General features: G+C 34.9%; 1 protein-coding gene across 5 annotated transcripts in view; it reads left to right on the top strand.

Annotated features, from left to right (window-relative positions):
* Positions 1–21,252, top strand: part of LOC129751174 (protein ultraspiracle-like) — a 146,503-nt gene that overhangs the window by 35,930 nt on the left and 89,321 nt on the right. For 3 of the 5 annotated variants that reach the window (XM_055746527.1, XM_055746526.1, XM_055746524.1), the window contains exon 1: positions 5,666–6,537. The exons of 1 other annotated variant lie outside the window; for it this stretch is intronic. The gene's annotated coding sequence lies outside the window, so the exon portion shown is untranslated. Of the gene's footprint in view, positions 1–5,665; positions 6,538–21,252 lie in introns of those variants that run through there. One more of the 5 variants, XM_055746525.1, reaches the window with a different exon arrangement.

Below are 21,252 nucleotides of genomic sequence, written 5' to 3'. Positions count from 1 at the left end.
GAACAGAGTTATAGATGAAATTTGAATCTTTGATACTGAAATCTCATAAATGTTCTTCAATGATGTTGCAAATAGTTACATTTTTTTCTATTGCTTTTTTTAAACTTGAGGATTTTTTTTTCAAGCATTATTTCTTTGAAGCTAGAGTAGCTAGGTAATATCTTAATCCTTTATCAAAAGGAGGATAATAAATAGATTCGAAATCAGTTTTTGTTTTTATAGGAGGTTGATAGTTTATTAGTTATCAATGTTTGATGTTACTCATAATTTATTAATTTTTAAATTTCATAACCCAATATCACCAGAACCAGAATCTGGCAGAATCTGACAATCTGCATTTTATAACTTAGTTTATAGTTTCAGAAAATTTCACGTACCGTGATTTTCAAAACCTCATTTGTCCACTTTTCAACTTGGTGTTCGCATAAATCCTTAAAGAAAGTCTTAGCCTAGCAAGCTAGCCGTAGCATGTGTTTGCAGAAATTTTATAGATTTGTTTTCCTGATACAGGGGTTGTTCACAAGCAACAGTACAAAATATGTTATAACTTTAGCATTAACGGACTTGGAATAAAAATATATGTTGATCAATTAACTGTTATTTTTTTCACTGAAACTAAATTAACATTTTTCTGCATAACAAAGCTAACTCTCTATTGAATTAATTATGAAAACGTTGAGAATTTTGTTTGGAAATATTTAATTGACCTGTAACTATATTTGATAATATTTATAAATTATCAATCAATGTTTATAAATAGATCTGTTTTTCGATAATTTTAATTGTTTGAAAAATGTACTAAATCAGTTTTTTTATATTAGAAATATGATTCGCAATGTTTTACAGTAATTATTGCTAAAAGTAAGCATAAGTTCAATCAACATTATGTTGCTCGAAAAAAATTGAAAAATATTTTTTGAAGAATGAAAAATTGCCAAATTTCATTCCATAAGTGTTTTTTGCAAAATACTGGAAAAAGTGATGTTTCATGTCTACGGCCATGGCTTCGTGGTTAGAGGCATAATACATAGTACTTTCTCTGATAATATAGACGCATTGAAAAATAATTATCTTTAGGAATATTGAAAATCAAAATGATTTGAAAAGATTAGCAACACTGAAATCGGTTCGAACTTTCATCTGCTCTGCCAGTTTGCAAAGCTTGAGCCGTTAAATGTTTTAGAGTTATGGACGGATTGTTGTAACATTCGCCCAAAAAAGTTCTTCACGAGCTTCAATTCAGGGATTATAAAAAAACAGCTGGTGTCTATACTGTCTTCAGAAAACATTGAAATTTGATAAAAAATTGGCTATTTTCAATTTCGGAGAACAATTTAATCTTTATTTTGTCTAACCACCTCGCTCGTTGCGCCCCTGTTCGTCTTGATCCCTCCGCAGCGAGCACCTGTTCTGCAGGACAGTTGTCCGGAATTCTTGCAAAATGTCCTGCCCAGCGTATCCGTCCAGCCTTCACCATCTACTGGATACTGGTTTCGCCGTAGAGTCGTGCGAGCTCGTGGTTCATCCTTCGCCTCCATACTCCGTTCTCCTTACTTACTTACTTACTTACTTAATGTTCCCGCGCCGATCCTCCGGTGTATAGGGCCGTGGTAAAAGACCTCTACTGTTGACGATCCGGAACCAGCGTCTTCACTTGGTCCATGTCAAGACTCTCGTCGACAGTTCGTAAGGAGTGTATCGAAAATAAGTTATAAACACATTTTTTTTCTTTGTATTGATTTTATTGATGATTCGAACTAAGAAACAGTTCGTAAGTGTTTTAAAAAGCTTATTCTTACAGTTTATAAAGAAATTCAAGTAAAAAAGTAATTATTGGCAATATTCTCGGACTTTCGACTTGAAGCGTTTCATTAGATTTCGTGCAGCTGATTGATCCCACTTCTTGGCCGCAGCATTCCAATTTTTCTTGAAAACCGCCATGGTCCTGTTGGCCTTACCATCCTTCTTGAAAACTCTCTTGACGATAGCCCAATATCGTTCTATAGGGCGAAGCTGGGAGCAGTTTGGTTAGTTAATATCTTTCTCAACAAAATCCACATCGTTATCCTCAAACAATCTAAGAGTAGATTTAGCGAAGTGGGCAGACGCCAAATCCGGCCAGAACAATGGTGGAGTCGTATGTTTCTAGTATAGTGGCAGCAACCTTTTCTGCAAACACTCCTTTTAGTAGATATTTATTGTTCCTTTTGTAAAGAAACTCGCCGACCTCAATCCGCAGGAGCAGATTGCCTGCCACAGAAGCACTTTCTGGCCAAATTTTTCCACCTCAATCGACTTCTCATGGTCACTCCCCAATAGCTATAATTTTGGTCCGGAATAGTACTGGAATCCTCTTTTTCATAAGTTTTATCCTCCATATGCACGTATCTGGCTTCTGCAAAATCCGATGATACAGCTTCCGGGCTCTGGTTTTGGCTCGTGATTTTTGTTCAGCCGTTTGTTTGGACACTTTCTACTTCTTATATGTCTTCAGGTTTTTCCGCTTCTTGATCCGCTGTACCATTCCGATAGATGTCCCAGCTTTTTTCGCCAAATCCCGCATGGACATCGATCGATTCCGGATGATGAAGTTGATTACCTTACGGTTCAGATTTGGGCCAGATGGTCCTGGTTTTCTGCCTCTTCCTGGCAAATCATCGAATGTATAGTGTTCCCCGAACTTGTGGATGATGGATTTTACGCTCGCCGGATGAATGCCGAAACGTTTCGCCACTTCATTCATCGAGATGCCCTTCTCTTGCATCCAAGTATCCAACACACGAATTTTAACATCTTTTTTAATTCGCGACATTTTGGGAGAAACGAATGTTTAAAACGTAAACAAAGCGCTGGTTCACTCTTGACAGATCAAGATGCTACATACAGGTGAGCAAAGTTGTGCGCGTTTACGCTTTAGTAAGTAGAAAGCCCAAATATGTTTATAGTTAATTTTCTATACACTCCTTATTTCGGCGGCTAGGCTTCGCCGCCACGAGTTTCTGGGTTTGCCTGTCCCTCTGGATTCCATTCAAGCGCCTCTCTGCAAATTTCGTTCTCATCTCTTCGCAGCATGACGTGAGTGCCAGATGTTGCGGAGACTCGCAAATGCAAATCGGGCTTTTCTGATCCTGGTTTCGATGTCCTTCTTAGTACCACCATCAGGCGTTATCTGGCTACCAAGATACTGGAATCACTCCACTTTCTCAACTTGTGCCCAGCTATCATGAAACTGGAGGGATTTCCTGTATTGATCTCCATCGACTTGGTCTTTCCGATCTCCTGTACGCCGCCAAAGATGACTCTTAACACTCCACGCTCGAATACTCCGAATGTGCGCAGGTCCTTCTCGAGCAATATCCACGTCTCGAGCCCGTAGATGACAACCAGTCTAATTAGTGTTGGACGTATTCATCATTAACCCAATCCTTCCTGCTTCGCGTTTCAGTTTGCGATAGACCTCCTCCGCCGCCGCAGATGATCTACCGACTATATCGATGTCATCGGCAAAGCAGATAAGTGTACTGTATCTGTTGAAAATCGTGCCCCTCGTTTCACCCACCGCTCGTCGAATAACACCTTCTAGCGCCACGTTGAACTTTAGGCAGGATAGACCATCGCCTTGTCGAAGCCTCCTGCGCGATTCGAATGAACTCGACAATTCACCCGAAATCCACACACAGCACTGCGTTCTATCCATCGTCGCCTTGATCAGTCTGGTTAGCTACACAGAAAAGCTGTTCTCGTCCATGATTTTCCATAGCTCGTCACGGTCGATTATGTCGTATTCTGCTTTGAAGTCGATGAATAGATGTTGCGTAGGGACTTGGTGTTCACGGTATTTTTGGAGGATTTACCATAATGTGAAGATCTGGTCCGTCCCTCCTGATGATTTCCCACGAATCTATTTGCTTGTAGAGTTAGGCGGCGAAGTAGAGTTCGGGACAGCAATTTGTAGGCGTCATTTAGGACAGCGATCGCTCGGTAGTTCATTCTGTATTCCAGATCCGGACCATCAACCGGTGTATGCAATCGGCCAACTTATCCGGGACCATTTTGATGAGTTCAGCTGCGAAGCCATCGTTCCCAGCCGTCTTGTTGCTATTCAGCTGGCGTCCTTAACCATCCATTCAGTCCTTAACTTCACTGATCGTTGGGAATGGCTCACCGTCTTGAACTTCTGCATGTGAGCCGTTCAGGTGTTCATCGAAGTGCTGCTTCCACCTTTTGATCACCTCACGTCCATCAGGATGCCTCCGAGATGCGGGATGCGTTGAGTTTCTGATAGAGCTTTCATGTTTCTTGGTAACGATGCAGCTGCTCCAGCTCCTCGAGCTCCTCCTCCTTTCTAGAAAATTCGGACTCGATGCCGTTTCCGCTGTCGGTGATTTTCCACGTTTCGACTGGTGCTTCTTTGCACTACTGCCGCCCGCGCGTCGTGCTCTTCGTCCATCACCCTCCCACACTTCTCATCAAGTCGTTCCGTCGAGTTCGTTCCACATGCCCGATGACGTTCTCCGCAACACAGTGGATGGTTGTCTTGATGTACCCTTTTTTCCCTGTTGGGAAGAGAGTCCACTGCGACCATTTATTTGATCTATTGTAATATTACTCCGCGTTACTATTTTTACTTTGCTATGCTACTTGACATCCTTACACTATTGGTTGAAATTGCAGTTCTCTAGGTAGGATCTCCAAGTGCAATCCAAGTTCCCTTGAAAAGATCCATCCACATGCATGCATCATTGAGGCGTACAATTCCAATGTATATCCGACTACCATTTCACTGATGCCCCAACCGCCAACCTTCATCATACTATGATGCGTGAGAGGTTATTTCACGACCGAGATTCGATCTCATGACCGTTGGCTTAAAAGACAAGGGTTATATCCTTTAGGCCACGATCTGCTGGCTTGATGAGCCCTTCCAACGCCCCCTAAATAGTAAAGTTGAGCTACCCCCCTAAAAGCTCTTTGAATGTGTCAGACCCACTTTTTTAAAGGTAGGGGTTTCAAGTGTTAATCATCACTGTTACGAATTTCAAATAGAATATTAACTTCATGATGTGGTATTGTCGTAATTCAATTCTTAGTAGACCTTTCTTGTTAGGTCAAATTACACCTATGCATAACATTGAACGCAGCAACATTTCAATAATTGATTGGGATGGAAAAATTGCGATACTTGATCCGCACCCACCATCAATCTGAAAGGACCACTTTTCTCTCGTTCAATTTTCTCTCCTCCATTATTGCGTTGCATCGATATCGAAGAGAAATCCATCCCCTCAGCATACGAAAAAAGCGTACTATTCGCTACCAAGCACGATCCACCAGCAGAAGCAACAGTCCATCAGCGTGCTATTCAGTCAGTTTACCATCGCAAACCTTGCCCCAAAGACGACGTTGTTGTTGGTTGGCGGCCGGATGGATACGCGAAGAAAACAGAGTCCGGAATCGGTGCATCGCGGCAGCAAGCAGGCAGCAGGAGCAACCCGGAGAGCGTCGTCATCTGCCAACGACGACAACGCCATCCCGTCAGCGCCTGTCGTCCGACCGATGTGATTTCGTTCGCAATTCAAGTCCAAGTCTATCCACATCCACCACATCCACATGCTGCAGTTCTGCTTTTCTGCTCGTTCAGTGGGTTAGTCCATTTCCAGCCGGTTCGCGAGACGGTCGATTGCAAAGTTCGTTCGCGTAAATTGTTGGCGCGTCGTGCGTTGTTTCTTGCTTGTTTTGGATGCGCGCCCCATGCGCTAAACGCTCAAGAGGAACCAGACAGAGCCGGGAGCCAAGTTCACAACTCTAGAAGAACAAGAGATGCTGTTTTTCGAACGATACTCATCCTAGAGTTGATCTGCGGCATTCTGTCTTCGACAGAAAATTCCCTTAGTATAACAAGAATATCCCGTCAGTTATCCATTTAGTGAAAGGAAAATCGAAAACGATACAAATAACACAAAAAGGTGGAGATTTTTGCCAACTTTTAAGTTTCACTATCAACAACTGCACAGGAGCATCGAAAGTGGTGCTGCTGATGTGTGATTGCAATCAAACCGGTACATCACTTATCTCGTTGCACTGGTTGTGTCGGTTTGGCGGAATTGTGCGGTGCACTATCGGTTGATAAAACAAGTGCAGCGCGAGAAGTAAAAATCAGAAGGAAAAAACCAAACGGTGTTGATAGAAAAAAGAGTAACATAAAAAGTAATCCAACAATTTATGGTGAAGAGAAAACAGTGCAATTCTTTCGCTACAGCAACATCGGTTGCCGTTTTCGATTGGAAGACGACTGCTTTCGATCAGGAGAAGCATGTTGATTGTGATGTTGATAATGATAGTGTGTTAATCACGAAGAAGATATGATATGAGCGCATTGATTTCGGTGTGAAGTGTGGTGGCAAAAGTATTTTGTGCATCTTATGGAGCGTCTCATAGAGGTGCTGAACAGTGGAGTGCATTCGCGCTAAAAATTTCGCTTTCATCCGAAATTGCGGGAACTGTAGCAGAAAACCGGAGGAGACACTCTATAAGTTGGTGGGACATTTTATAGGTGTTTTCATTCATGATTTTGATTTCGCTGGCGGTAGAAAAGGAACTATTGTAAACATTTATTTCATCTTCAAAAGAGATTTTAAATAATTAACAAACAATGTTCGATCCAATTTTTAGTTTTTAAGAGTTCAATGGCAATGAACGAATAAACCAACCCAAAAGTCGATGGTAAACGTATAATTTTCTAAGAGATAACATACTAGAATTATTCAATTCACACCATAGTTGATATGGGAAAAAATTAAGATTTGATTGAGGAACAATTTCTGAACAAAAAATCTAATAAAATTTTCGGATACAGCTGTGTCAAAATAATGATAAATTGAAATCAATTGGCAAAAATTTACATACAACAAAGTTGCAAAATATTTACTTAAATTTTTATAAATCTGGAATACATGAGCTGATAAAATTCCCATCTCCCAGTTTGTTTTTTTCTTGAATATTCAATAAATCCGTCGATTATAAAAAGTCTTTTACCCTAATTAATTGTTTTTCTTCGGGGACCCCTTTAAAAACTGAACTTGAAATAAATACTTTATTTTTGAGCTATTCAAAACATTCTTAAATTTTAAACAGATACATATACGGCTTTGCATTTTTGAGACCTTTAAAAAGAAAAAAATCGGCAGCTCCGAAAATTTACCCCAGGAGACTTTCCCCTTTCCAATCAGCTTTTCAGGAAAAAAATCGATCGGGTTGCCTAGAACAACTTTTTTTTCGTAGATCTGGGTTAGAAAGTTAGAAAATGAATTTAATAGTTTTTATAAGGGAGAAACAATATATTGTCAAATAGTTGAACTCAACTCAAAACTGCATTCTATCTTCGATAAAAATGAGCATGAAGAATGCACCTTTATTACAGTGTTTTTGTCAATTTTCTACAGCTTTGCCAGTTATTTTTACAGATAATTCTAGCAAGTTTTTATTGATAATTAAAAAAAAAATACGAAATTTATACTTTTTTTGCCAAAATTTTCGGTTAAAAATGTTTTTCATAAAAATATTCGGAGTTATTATTTATTTTCGAAAGAATTTTAATACATCTATGCATATACATAGCAAACTTTAAATTCTAAGGAATAGTTATTAGTGAATATTTCTAAAACTTGCGCGTAAATTTTGTTCGCAAATCTTTAACAAAATTGTTCTAAACTTCCCAAACGATTTTTTTTTTCCTGAATAGTGCATTGGATAGGAGAGAGTCTCCTCTATAACGTAGTAAATTTTCAGAGATGCCGAATTTTTTTTTTCTTGAAATCGTTCTTAAAAGACACCGGACGGTCCTTAACTTTAGTGTCATAAAACTTAAATTTATTTCTAAGCTAAATCCGAGCTATTTTATCTAAAAACCAGGTAAAATCCGGGCATTGCTCTTAAAATTGACAACTGAAAATCCGGGCAAATTTAATCAAAACCCAAGCCCTACTCAACAAAAATCAAGAAAAAAACTTGATTTTTTTTTCTTAAAATCTCAACAAAAGATTTAAAATCATATTTTAGGCTTCCAAAAAACCTTTCATGATTAATTTAAAAAACTTGCTAAAAAAAATTCGTTTTGGACGCATAAATTAGAAATTTTAAGAACACAATTTGTTTTTTTTTTTGTTTGATTTGGAAAATCCGGATATCCGAAAAACCGGCTCGAACCGTGCTTTTCTTAAATTTTTTAAATAAATATTCGGGAAATTCCGGATAAAAGCGGCCGATCTGACAACCTAAGTCTAGGTGGTGATTATGGGTTAAAATGAAAAATTATTCTTTTTAATATAACTGCATAAATATTGAAGATATTGATTTAACACATTTTACACATGATAGGTAGCAAATAATTTAAACTTTTTCTTCAAAAGTTTTTTTTCATAAAAATTTATTTTCAATTCTAAAATTGTTGAAAGTTGACTGTATTGAACTGACATACAAACAACAACAAATAAAATTGTCATGTAGGAACAAATATCAACACGTTACAAAGTTCTTTTCCTGTCAGATTCATGAATTACGATTAGTTTAACAAGAAACACTGTTGTTTTTAAGAATTGGGTGAAAATATCATAAGTTATTCGGAGATTTTTTTTATTATCTGACGGGTTTGCGCCGGGGGTCTTCAGATCTTCCCCAAAATTAAAAATTTAATTTATTTTTACCACTTAAAACACATGTATTTTTTCAGATTTCTAACAATTTTATGTTATGAGTTAGATTCGGTGAGTTTTATTTTATAAATAAAATAAAACCATATTTCAAGCTACATAACTCTGCTGTGTTTCATAGGAAATCATAAAATAACACATCAAAATGCATTGAAATTTAATCTGCTTTCCAAATAAAATATTAAAACATAATTAAGTACCGTAAAACGGGGTAAGATTGATCACTTTTTTCAATATTGGCATGTTTCATATTTTGAAAACCAGTACTGGACTCATATGAACGTAAAACATGGTTGCAGAAATTTATTAGACTTCTTTAAATTTGTTTTAAAAATCGTTTTCATCTTTGTTTAGAATTTGATGCTTTGTGGTAACATTGATCAGTCTCTATTTTGACGGTTTTAACGAGTTTTCTTGATCATAAAGGATACAAAACACCTTCATAATATTTACAAATGCTGCCTTAGTTTATCAAATTTACAAATTGATAAACTAAGGCAGTTCGTGTGATAAGGCCGAACAACAATTAAAATTGAAAGATGGACCATACTTCATGAATTAAGGGGCTAAATTTTGCAACATCACTCTTGGATAACGTCCCTATTTTTTAAATCTAAAAAATTTACCTCAAAATACAACAAAAACTACACCCAAACTGTAAATTTATTAAGGAATAAAGTTGAACTGTCACATAAACCAACCTGCTGCTTCTTAACACTTTGATTCCATCAGAAAGGGTGTTTGTTTGCGAGCCTTCGAAAAAATAGATATTTCAAAATTATGAAATACCATTTTTACTTACATTTGAAATTTTCAAAAAGAAACCAAGTTTTACTCAATTTGAAACTCAACATGTAGGGTTTTAGACGAAGAAAAAAGTTTTGAGATATTTTAACTTTAGACTTAGATATTTATGATTATGTGGCAAAATTTCATGTTCATCAAAGCTGATCAATGTCACCCCGTTTTACGGTAATGACTTTTAACATGAAAAATAGTGAAGAAACTTTAAATGGTGTCTTAAAGTACTCATTTTAAATGATGCTCACGTAAGAACTTTTACTAGACACAAAACACACGACGTATTACATCCTGTAATCCTGCATCACCGTATATTCTGCAAAAAAAAAACAATGGTAAAGCCCAATTAATGATGCAACTCTCTTCTGAAGACACTAAAATGGGCCAACAACTCGTTTAAGAGTTATGAAAGAAAAAATAATAACAAAACTCTTTTTTTTGCAGAAAATTGTGAAATTCATTTCATATTTTGAGCTAAGTTAACGTAAGGACCTTCATTGAGAAACATTGGGGACTAAGAAAAAAATTAAATCTTCGTCTTCCATTTAAGTCCAAATTTTTGAAAACCTACCTGGATATCTAAACAAAATATCTTTGTTGAAAATCTTTCATTCTTTTTGATGATTTTTGAAGGTTTTCAAACTTTTCACTTTTAGACCTTAGACAAGGATTGCACAAGGATGGTAAAGTGTCATATATAAAACCGAAAAATTGTTCAATCTTTTCTTCATGTTTGATTGCATTAATGTGCGTTTTAGAGGCACTCTGTGGTATGAAAAAATGTGGTCGAATTGGAGTTAACATACGTTTTTAAGTGGAAACGTAAGACTGTTCATTTTTGTCAAAGGTTTACGAGCTGAACCTAGTGTCTTTAATTGATTTTTTTTTTTCGACTAAAAGGTGAAAGACTGTTTAAAAATCCCAGCATTAAGTTTGATTTCTACACTTTTTCAGCGATTGTTTTGATTTAATACAATTAATTGAAATTATTTTCTCAGTTTGCTTTACGTTGGTTGGGCTCAAATTCATGAATTTTTTCGGTGAATTTTTACATTATGTTGACTTAAAGTATTTAATTTGTTAAAATAAACGAAATATACATTTCCTGGATGACGTTAAAAACATGGGTTTTGATCTTGTAGCAGTCTATATATGGAAAACTGCAAACATATATATGTGATTTTCTGTTTTTTTGGCTCTCCTCTGGAATGTCATTTTCTTATTTTCATGACAAATTTAACAGCTATCCTCAGAGTTGATCGTCAAATGCACAGAATTTTGTGTAGTGCCTTGTAATGCTCAAAATAGTTTATCTACATTGTTTTCCTAGATTTTGCTCATATTAAAGACGTTACTTTGCTCAAAATATTTAACAATTTTCAAGAAAAGCAAGGTCCATCTTTTTTCATGATAATCCCTCATCAATGCTCTTAACTTCAGACAATCTTGATAAAATGTATTTAAAAGATTGATTTTTTAATGTAAATAAACCCTTTTGAACATTCAAACATTCTACAATCAATAACTTAGTCGTCAGAATACTATTTCTGGTCTTGGTACAATCAGCGATTAGAAATTTTATAACATTTTTCAAATGAAATAATGCTCACTCTGTTTGTGACATTCCAACTCTTTCCTCTAAATTTTTATTACTTTTATGTCTTCGACAAAGTTGTAGCCAGAGAATTTTCCTATTGGATCATGTTATTAAATATGATGTTGGAATAATGCTCAAAGTAAGACAACTGTTTTAACAGTAATTAGTTTGATTTTTCCTTTGATTAAACCATTAGAAAGGTTAAAAACAAACCTTAAAAAAAAACAAAATGTTTTAGACCATCCGATAATTTTTTTCAAACTTGGGCTCAAATGAAAGGGGAAAGTTGCAGCTTTCGAATGATGCAAAAATAAGATATGCTAATTTTCGATGAATGAAATTGAAAAATCCAGGAAGTTTTTGATCATATCTGGGATCATTACCTATTGGCTTATCATGTCAAATTTTAGTAAGATCTGATCAAGGGAAGATGTAACCTTGAGGCTTAATCGTGAACGGGTTTTTCATTAATAATTTTTTTCTTCATTGGTCGATTGTTTGTCATGAATAATTTTCTTAATGTAGGCACCTTATTCTTCAAAATGACCATGTAGACTTCAGTTTTCTGAAGAGATGAATAATGCCTAGCGATCTCGAGCTCCATCGAAGTAGGTTTTGAGTTCCATAAGTATTCTCTGGAACATCCTTAGCTTTCAGTGGTGAAATATACCGATCTGTACGTGAATTGGACACCGGATCAATCGAAAGAAGTTTCTCGTCTGAGAACAAGACGATCTGCTTTTTCTTGTATTTAGACAGCATTTTGACAGCATCTGTGGCAGGAAGGGTTTAAGTGCAAAAATCATTGAATTTGAGGTAATAATGCCAAACAATTATTCATACGTTTTTCCTCATCGGGTGTAAATTTCAGATTTTTTGAATTTTTTTCTCATACTTTTCCGATCAATTAAAAACTACTACTTTCCGTAAAATGTATGGAATAAGGGGCAAAACAAAAACTTAGAAGCATGTTTTGTTTACTCGAAAACTGCTTTGATGCAGTCATATATCTTTTGCGAGGTTTTCACTTCTCCGATTTGTAATATTTGCCTCAATGTTCCTGTCACCGTTAATGACCATATGACCTGCCTATTATATTTGTAAATGGTTCTATGATTTTTCATGAAGAAATTCGTACAACGTCAATTTTGTCACAGCCATTTATCCAATTTTCGGGCATTTCATTATGTCAATCTTGACAGCCAAAAATAGTGGATGCTTAAGATTCTATATATGAGTGTATACCTTAAAATAATACGTAAACCTAACTAGTTGAGCGAAAATCAACTATTTCTCACTATCTCACCATAAACAACTATGCGAATAACAGTTTTGTAAAAAGCATCAAATTCATGTTTTAAAAAGGACCTTATAAACAAAATGATTAAATTCTGTATTTTTGGATGAAAATTGATATTAAATCAATCATTACAAGTTCCAGCTGTTTCAAGGGTTTAAAGACGTTGCACAGTCGAGGTTCCTTCGAATGCATCAGCTTATAGGATCCGGCATTTGCCTGCATCTAGAGAGTCTGGATGCATATTCGAATGAGACGTCAACTGACACCTTCTCTTCTCCCCATCGTGGAGATTGCGGATGACCTTGGTGGTCGCGTACAAGTATTATACGACCACATCTCCTTGTCGCCATCAACTGCACTTTCGTTCGCTTGCTCGCTCGCTGTCCAGCTAGCTCGCAAATCCAGTTCCGATGCCCGGAAAACCGCACCGCACGCATATAGAGTGGATTTTATCGGGGAGAAACGAAGAAAACAAGCTCCAACAACACAAACTCTCAAGCAGAAGGATTGTGTGCGACACATTCGTCTTATGGCTGTTGGAGTCGAGTTTATTTTTATTCTAAATGTGCAATACCACTTTGGTCCCGGAACGTTCTCTAGCTAGAGAGAAACTTGCAGTTTTTCTACAGTTTCATTTCCATAGTCTTATTAGCATATGTGCACATGCAAATCTCTTCTCCGGCGATTGGCCGCCGGCTGGTAATCATCATGGACACAAGCCTTGACAGTTTTACATTGGCAACGCCGAGCGTTTCAAGAAAGATTTATATCTGAAGAAGAGACCGGGGGCTGTTATACAACAATTCGAATCTGAAACTTCTAGCCAAATCGAATAGCTCAAACTCCCCCCGTCAATCTGAACGCAGACAATTGAAAATTCATATCGAAATTCCTCGCAAATATGTCGCGATTTTAAATCGACGAACTCCCTGTTTCTGTTACTAGGTCGCTAGTTCAGTAGCCGCAAAAAAACAAGAACTGATGAGAAGCTAGAACTGGACCAGGCGCAAAGCGATAGGAAAATCAGGTTCTGGGAAGAGAATGTAGTTCCAAGGTGAATTGGTTTCGCTTGGTCCGCTATTTTTCTGGGAAAAATTTTAATTGTTGGCTTCATAATGGAACTAATCAGAGATTAAATTATTGGTTGGAAGAAATTTTAACACCATCAAAAAATATATGAAAAACACACTTGCACAAGACAGTTAAGAGTTCAAATTCGTCTGAGTAAATGGTACCCTAATTATTTTTAACAAATCCCCTTTGGGTTTAGTTTGGACCTCTAAACAAACTTTATTAATTCAAGGAAAGAGTACTGCTTGAAAAGTAGTCAGTTCAATTGATTGATTTTCAATGCCAAAAGTCATACCGCTTCTCAACTACTAATAACTTTTTTGCCCAATAAAATACGAAGTTACAGTCTTCAACAAAGTTGTTCAGCGGAAAATTGCTTTTAAATAATTTGTAAACTGGCACAAAATCCATTACCAGGCTCGATTCCACTAAAGGAAAAAAAAATAACGTGAATTTTTTAGAACAAAATATTCAAGTTACCCATGCAATCATCAAAGTTTAAATTTATTCATGTAAACGTTACTTAAAAATTCTACAATAAAAATCATGGATAAGCTTTGAACCAAATAGAAACCTATAAAACCCCATGGTTTGAGAAATTAAAAAATTACCTCAAATCGACACAGTCTTACGTTACATAGTTAATTGAACTTTTGAACTTTTTCAATCCAGGCATCCTACCAAAATATTGTAGTTAAACTCAATATGGACTCGCTGATCATGGTGATTATTTTATTGAAAAGATAGAGTAAGCTGCATCGACATGAAACTTTGATATTTCAGTATTCAAAGATTCTATATCTTGATAGTTCAAAATTATTTTTGAATGAAAAAATCCCTCGTAATTCTACCATTCTCAACAACAAATTCCTCAGCACGCGACATTTACGAAATCGCATCGTCGTCGGTAATTTACAAACCAAATCAGGCGCAAATATTCAGTGCCAAAAAAAGGACGGCTGAGTAACATCGTCAACAATGCACGGGCACCAGAAAGTGGAAAAGAGTGAGAATCAAGGAAAGAAGAGGATAAAAATAAACAAATAAAAAAATGACACACACTTTTATAAGTCAACTGGCCCCACTTCTGTCTGCGAAATGTCTCTTCTGTGGATGCAATACAAGTCTAAATGACTTAACAACTAACTACAGTGAACGTTTAAATTGTATTGTTATGGTGTAAACGTAAAAAAAACCAATTGTCAGATTGTGTCTGGAACAGGCGTAAACTTTCTTCATTTACTTTCCAAACTTAAAGAAAAGAATCTTGAAGTATTTGTTCATCCCGAAGAAATCAAAAAAATTGCTGATAATGATTTGTTTACCCCAAAACCCAACTTAAAACGCGCAAAGCTACAATTTATGCTGTGCAAGGTTTAAATACATTTCAAAGAATCGCAGCGCCAGAACACGACGCTGCTGACCGAATTTCTTCGAAAATGTCACGATTAAAAGGTTTTTTTTTGCGCTTTCAACCCGATGCCAAAAACCGTAGTTGGTAGTCTAGCAAGGTACGCAGTATATGTAATTTGTCTAATTCCCTCTTCTTTGAACGACGAAACGGTTTAAATAAGCGAGTGGCCAACAAGCGGTGCAATTTTACCTAATTCGCTTACCAGGTACATACGAGTGTTGTTTATTTTGAGGAACTGTAACCGGAATGCTGATTACCTGGCGCAATATGTGATTTTTTTGTTTCTGTTCATTTGCAAATGTGCGCAAAAGCCTAAATCCGGCCGGTGTGGCGGCGTCAGCAGTCGACAACTTAGAGCAGCAAATTTTAATTTCGGTTGAAAATTATGGCAGGTCAAGAGAGGACAAAAGTTTTGGATACACATATCCTACTCATAATGGGTTGAAAATGAAATATAAGTAATACTTATTTTTTAAAGACTGACATCACTTTAGTTAGCCAAATTTATGTAGGTGGAGTTACTTAGGCAATAAATTGCATAAATACGGTTTTTCCAACACAAGTTGTAGAACGCCGAAACAACTTGAAGGTCTAATTAATTAATGCACAAGAGCATAAGGAAAAACTTTTAAGCAAATTCTGTACACAAGCAAGTTTTAACATGGCTAGATGATTAGTTGTATTAAATTACCCTCAAACCTTCAAAACGTGAGGAGGTCCCAGAACACAAACAAATTCAAACGATTTCTATGAACTCATATTCACTTAAAAGAATAATAAAATATAACCCATAGAGATTAGGGTTTTTTTCGTTTGGCTTTTATTGTGGTTCTTAATGTGTTAAGACTAGAAGGGGACCCTACAAATAATTTAAAAATACGACTTAAGTCTCATAACTTCAGCTGATATTTGTCAAATGAGCTTCACGAGCAAGTTTGACTTAACGATGAACTTTATTGTGCTGCATGAATCTTCATTCCTCACACTTTCAAAACGAAGCAGGGAGCCCCATACAAAATCAACATGAAAAATGAAATAAACTCAACAATTCAAACGTATGAAATTCGAAAAAAAAAACAGCATTTACTTACCAAAGTGGAGGTGATATACATACATACATATTTTCAATTTCTGGCTAAAGCGATGAGAACTATACGAATTGAACGATATTCGACACCTTATTCGTACATACTAAATGAATGCCAGAGAGAACAAGTTTTTGCTCTCAACGCATGTTGTTGCCAGCTACAATATTTGATGCTTTTATCATTGGACGATTCTTCTAAAACACCATCTGGTTTTTAGCAATCTGGTTGCTGGTCACAGAGAGAAAAACAAAGCTGTTCCAATTTAAATCATTTAAACAGACTTCAAGGAATCCTTTTTAAGGACCGTTTACTTGTTTTTTAGGAATTGCGATTTGAAGTAACGTCATTAACGACTTTAATTATCATTTCTAATGCGATGTTATGTTTGCTGGGAAATTAAACTATATTTCTAATGAGCAACCCTTTTTCATTTTTTAACAAAAATCATAATATACAACATCAAAAACTTTATCAGCTTCTCCAAATAAAATATTTAAAAAACGTAAAAAAGTTTTCAATTGTATTTGAAAATACCGTCTGCATCACCAATATCCTACGAAGTATATCTTTTTGCTGGCCCAATTTTGTTAACACTTCACACTTATCACATCGATCACTGATCGTAAAGTTAATGTGCGCAGTTTTTTAAAAAGCTTTAAAAAGCAACAATACTGCAGTAAAGAAACAAATTTAAAATCCTTCTTTTTTCACAACAAACTTGCAAAAAATCTACATGGAAAATAATTAAAAAGCCGAGTTATTTTAGTTAAAAGAAATTTAAAAAAAAAATTGGAATTAAATATGTAATAATGGAGAGTGGGGAATCGTGGGCCACTTTTTTTCGTTGTTCCATAACTTCTTCATTATAAAAGATAAAATGAAAATAAAAAATGCCATAGTTTTCTACATTTTCAAGGTATCTTAAGGTTTTTTTTAATTTTTTAATTAGTTATTTTCCCCAAATTCTGACTGTTAAAAAAAAAACAATATATTTTGGATTTTGAAAAATGGTGGGGAATCGTGGGCCACTAAATCCAAATTGACCAAATAACATGCAAACCTTATGAGTTGACCCTAAACTGTGATTTCATAATTCATTTCGTTATTTTGAAGCAATTTTAGATGATGAAATAAAAAATACAGCTGTGTATGATCGAATAGATTCTAAAACCTGGTTCGCGAACGTTTTGGCAAAATTTCTTATATATGATGGACAAAATATTTTTCATAACTCTTCATTTGGCATAAGAAAACTTTACAGATAGAAATAACGTTTTTTAAATTCTGAATGTGTATAAAAACATAAAAAAATATAGGTGGTTTAAGATGTGTGGCCCATGCTTCCCCACAAGCTATGATTTGCAAATTGGTTGCGTTTGTGTGACTTATTGATGTTCCATCAAAAATTCCTTTTCCACGTGAAAGATCATGACAAAACTGAGATAATAAGCGTATGAGCATATTTTTGTTAAGAACTTTAGGTTCACCATAGATGCAATTAGCGGGTGGTTTTTTTTTAATTATGAAAGTTAATTTTTCTAACTTTTTTTAGCTTAATAAATAAAAGAAGCTTATGATGCGTATTTAAGTCAACAACATATAGAAGTATATGCTCACGCAAAGCGACGACGATGACAGTTGGTTCGAGATTTTTATCTCAACACACATCAGAGATATTAAAAGTGGTCCACGTTTCCCCATGGCCCACGATACCCCACTCTCCTCTACAATTTTTCTAAACGGTTTCAATTTTTAAACAAATTATCAAATTTTGCAATAAAATATCTTGAACTGTATGTATTCCGCCCTTCGGAATTTTCGGTGAAACCGAGGGTGGGAGAGGAGGAGGAGCGGGGTTTGATGACAAAAGAAGAAATTGAAATTTGATCCGGCATAATCAGTTTGGCTGAAATCTTTCACAAAACTGAAATAAAACAGTGGTATCACCTTCTTTGCTGTTTTGCTCCGCTATAAGAGGGCAGATGTTCGAAAATTATTAGTTTTCGTTGCCAAAATGAACTTTATTTCATTTTTTGCCTTTCACAACTCTTAAATGTGTGAATGTCCCATTTTAATCTCTTTGGATGGGCGTTAACCAGTCTTGAAAAATTTCAATTTCATTAAGCTGATAGCTCCAAATATTGAGAAAACACCTCAGTCACCCAGATATTTTTCGCGCCTCTTGATAAACAAACAAAAGGTGGGTTCATGAAATCCACACCCCCATCATACCGTTAACCCAGCAAACGTGAAATCGAATCAGAAATGATAGCTCAAATTGTTTAAAACGTTATTCCGAATCGCAATTCCAATTGAAACGATCGTACAAATAGTCGTCTGAAATCGGTTTAAATTGGATTTGAAAGGAAGTCTGTAAGGAAGTCCAAGTTTGTAAATTTTGAAATGATTTTGCTCATATGTTCCTTCCCCGCGGGCTTTCAGTGAGAAAATTATTGTCTTGCTTAACGTCCACTACGCTAGAAGTTAGACGGGCATTAAATTATTTTAACTTATCAGAAAACTGGAAAATATTGTCGCTGGCATCGATGGCGCACACTCTCAGGTCTTTTTATTTGCTGTTTTAAAGTTTATGAAAATTTAGTTTTTTTTAATGGATTCTTGACCCTGCTCGTAATGGAGTTGCAATTTGACGATTTGTTGATATTTTGAGGCGTTCAGGGATGTTTTTACAATGTTTACTCTTGTACAAAATGAGCTATTTTGTCGAGTTTGCAGCTTTTTTCATGACTGACAAATCATTTTTCATCTGAGGATGAAAAATTAAACAGGTTAAACATATGTGAGTTTTCAGAAAAATAATTTCAGGGTTGTCCCAAAGGACTTTAAAAAAGGGTAGCCAGCGAACCGGGAAAACCGGCAAAAAAAAACCCAAATATGAAAATGGAACCGGCAAAACCAGGAAAAAACTGGAATCTCGAATCAAAATCGGGAAAATTCTATATGAATCGTTTTTGAAGCTTTACATTTCAGAGTACACTTTACATTCCGTAAGGAATAAAAGAAGAAAATCCAAGATATTAAAAAAAAGTCGGAATTTTTTCACAGCAGCGCTTACATTTTCAGTGTTTCAGTTTCAGGCCAAAAATATTTTATACGTATTTTAAAATAACGTAAGCTAGCAGCAAAATTTCTCATGAATGAACTATGCTCACAGATATTTTGTGTAAATAGTAAAAAATGTGTTTTCAATGAAAACAAAAAAAAACCTTAAATAAATGTGAATTTTAGATACATAATTCTTTTCAATTAGCTTTACTAGCGTTTATTAATGTAAGAATTATAATTTCATACCTTAGTGCACTCTCTTCACGAATTAAGAAAAAAAAATAAACCCGAAAGTCTGGATGAAGAAATTTGTTAAGAAATCAAAAATGTTGATATCATTGCATTCATATGTTGATCGTTTTTTTCTCCTGAATTCTTATTTCGAAACTTGAGATTGATGCTTAACACCTTTCTTACAACTTGCCTAGAATTTATTATGTTCAAAGCTTCATCAGACACACGCTATGCTACGTCAAAACTCAAAATAAGCAGAAATGTAAAGAAAATATTTCAAATGTACGGGAAACAATTTTGAAGATTCCGAGAAAAAATCCTAATAAAACTCAAATTTTTTGGTTTGTGTTATTTATAAATTTAGTGTTTTTACTGATAACGATAAGCGCATTCTTCATTGGTAAATAATTGTTGAAAAATGCTAATCATATGTGTATGAGTTTCGGAAACATATGCTATCTACATCTACATCTAACATATTGAATTAGAATTCATTGTCTAAAATCTAAAATTTAAAAATTTCACCCAAGCACGGTTTTGAAAATTTGGAATAAAATTTTAATTTTAAAGTATTCATTACTATACTAAAACCTTTTTCGGGTCGGACTGAAAATTCTTATATTTTTGTTTAATACTGCAAATCCAGAATCCAGCACTCAGAGGTCAGACTCTAGATACACATTATCAAAAAAAAAATTAAAGTTATCCAAAAAAAAAAACTGAATTCCACCTAACATGAATATTGAATTAGAAGTTTAAATTTAAATTTGAATTCAAATTAAAATGAATCCCAATTTGAAATTTAGGTTCGATTTTTGAATCGGTAATTCAATCCGGAATTAATTGCTGATAATCATAACTCAAATATCAGAAGCCAGAGCTCAATAGCAATTTTTTTTAAAAGGGAGGAAAAAATAAACAAATTTTTCATTGGAGTAGTTTTTGTAGTTTGTAGTTTAGTAGTTTTCATTGGAACTTCAACTTGAAATTTTCAGAACACATGGCATTATATCAAAGCAATATTTTATCAAATCCAAATCATGAAAAGAAATTTTATGATATGCGAAGTTGTTTTCAAAGACTGAGAAGAAGGTGGCAATATTCAACGAGATTTAGCTAGAATTATTTTTTAATTTAATTATTTTCTTGAAGCTTTACATTTCAGTATGTTAATATTTCGTTTTCTGTACAATATACCAACAATCATTCATACACATAAATGTCTACTTATTTGTTTAAAAAAATCTATGTACAGATTCCTTCATGTTATTTTAAACCGCGGAAATCAAAAAATATTTTATAGACAAACCGAATAAAACGGGTATTTGAAAATGGAAACTCGCTGGCCACCCTGCATTAAAAGGATCAGTCAGTGTAAATTATTTCATAAAACAACTATTTTATAAGGCAAATAAGCATAATTTCGGTGAAAATTGTTCATGGTTACTTACTTTTGTCACTGACTGTATATCACCTTCACTTTGGTAGACAAAAGATGTTTTTGTAATTTACAGACGAGCATTATAGAATGCTTATGGGACGCATATGAAAATAGCATAGGAGGAATATATGTAGCTACAAACATTTTTGCTGGGTTGCAACATCGAGTGGGCTACAAATGGTTTTTTTTTTTGCAGAATACTTGCTAATGCAGACGGTACTTGAAACACTATTCATAGCTTATTTAGCTTTTTTCATAAAGATAATATGTACTTAAAAGATTACAATTATTTTATTTGAAAAGCCGATACAATTTCAATGCGTTTTGATATGTTATTTTATTCGTTTGGTTACAATTGTTTACTTAAATATAGTTCATCAATTTTTTTTTATTGTATGTGCATTTGAAATGTTTAAAGAAATTGTCAGTAAGAATCCTACTTAAAATGTCTCGGAAAATAAAATTTAAATAATCAATAAGTTGTTAAAAAAATTCCTGATTCCATTAAATACACTTTTTTCAACAAATTCAA

Source organism: Uranotaenia lowii, chromosome 3 (genome assembly GCF_029784155.1).
Source record: "Uranotaenia lowii strain MFRU-FL chromosome 3, ASM2978415v1, whole genome shotgun sequence".
Taxonomy (NCBI): domain Eukaryota; kingdom Metazoa; phylum Arthropoda; class Insecta; order Diptera; family Culicidae; genus Uranotaenia; species Uranotaenia lowii.
The sequence above is the reverse complement of the archived record's forward strand: the minus strand, read 5'-3'. Positions and strand labels throughout refer to the sequence as shown.